Source organism: Anomaloglossus baeobatrachus, unplaced genomic scaffold (genome assembly GCF_048569485.1).
Source record: "Anomaloglossus baeobatrachus isolate aAnoBae1 unplaced genomic scaffold, aAnoBae1.hap1 Scaffold_89, whole genome shotgun sequence".
Lineage (NCBI taxonomy): Eukaryota > Metazoa > Chordata > Amphibia > Anura > Aromobatidae > Anomaloglossus > Anomaloglossus baeobatrachus.
The window spans coordinates 758,214-760,221 of record NW_027445283.1 but is presented as its reverse complement, the minus strand read 5'-3'; positions in this window follow the sequence as shown (position 1 = coordinate 760,221).

The window sequence follows — 2,008 nt, the reverse complement described above, 5'->3', positions numbered from 1 at the left end:
ACACATTCGCGCAAAAATGAAATGACCACAATTTTCTCCAAAACTATAACAGATGCAAACTTGTCCTGTGTGGTGGAGATGAGATTTGATAAAGTAAGTGGAAATCCAGTAAAAGTTTCATTTGGCTACTTTGCACTCTCGAGATAATCGTCACCATGTGCCAAATGCAATATAAAAGGAATCTGAACACATTCGCGCAAAAATGAAATGACCACAATTTTCGCCAAAACTATAACAGATGCAAACTTGTCCTGTGTGGTGGAGATGAGATTTGATAAAGTAAGTGGAAATTTAGTATAAGTTTCAATTGGCTACTTTGCACTCTCGAGATAATCGTCACCATGTGCCAAATGCAATATAAAAGGAATCTGAACACATTCGCGCAAAATAGAAATGACCACAATTTTCTCCAAAACTATAACAGATGCAAACTTGTCCTGTGTGGTGGAGATGAGATTTGATAAAGTAAGTGGAAATCCAGTAAAAGTTTCATTTGGCTACTTTGCACTCTCGAGATAATCGTCACCATGTGCCAAATGCAATATAAAAGGAATCTGAACACATTCGCGCAAAATAGAAATGACCACAATTTTCTCCAAAACTATAACAGATGCAAACTTGTCCTGTGTGGTGGAGATGAGATTTGATAAAGTAAGTGGAAATCCAGTAAAACTTTCATTTGGATACTTTGCACTCTCGAGATAATCGTCACCATGTGCCAAATGCAATATAAAAGGAATCTGAACACATTCGCGCAAAAATGAAATGACCACAATTTTCTCCAAAACTATAACAGATGCAAACTTGTCCTGTGTGGTGGAGATGAGATTTGATAAAGTAAGTGGAAATCCAGTAAAAGTTTCATTTGGCTACTTTGCACTCTCGAGATAATCGTCACCATGTGCCAAATGCAATATAAAAGGAATCTGAACACATTCGCGCAAAAATTAAATGACCACAATTTTCTCCAAAACTATAACAGATGCAAACTTGTCCTGTGTGGTGGAGATGAGATTTGATAAAGTAAGTGGAAATCCAGTAAAAGTTTCATTTGGCTACTTTGCACTCTCGAGATAATCGTCACCATGTGCCAAATGCAATATAAAAGGAATCTGAACACATTCGCGCAAAAATGAAATGACCACAATTTTCTCCAAAACTATAACAGATGCAAACTTGTCCTGTGTGGTGGAGATGAGATTTGATAAAGTAAGTGGAAATCCAGTAAAAGTTTCATTTGGATACTTTGCACTCTCGAGATAATCGTCACCATGTGCCAAATGCAATATAAAAGGAATCTGAACACATTCGCGCAAAATAGAAATGACCACAATTTTCTCCAAAACTATAACAGATGCAAACTTGTCCTGTGTGGTGGAGATGAGATTTGATAAAGTAAGTAAAAATCTAGTAAAAGTTTCATTTGGATACTTTGCACTCTCGAGATAATCGTCACCATGTGCCAAATGCAATATAAAAGGAATCTGAACACATTCGCGCTAAAATGAAATGACCACAATTTTCTCCAAAACTATAACAGATGCAAACTTGTCCTGTGTGGTGGAGATGAGATTTGATAAAGTAAGTGGAAATCCAGTAAAAGTTTCATTTGGCTACTTTGCACTCGAGATAATCGTCACCATGTGCCAAATGCAATATAAAAGGAATCTGAACACATTCGCGCAAAAATGAAATGACCACAATTTTCTCCAAAACTATAACAGATGCAAACTTGTCCTGTGTGGCGGAGATGAGATTTGATAAAGTAAGTGGAAATCCAGTAAAAGTTTCATTTGGCTACTTTGCACTCTCGAGATAATCGTCACCATGTGCCAAATGCAATATAAAAGGAATCTGAACACATTCGCGCAAAAAATTAAATGACCACAATTTTCTCCAAAACTATAACAGATGCAAACTTGTCCTGTGTGGTGGAGATGAGATTTGATAAAGTAAGTGGAAATCCAGTAAAAGTTTCATTTGGCTACTTTGCACTCTCGAGATAATC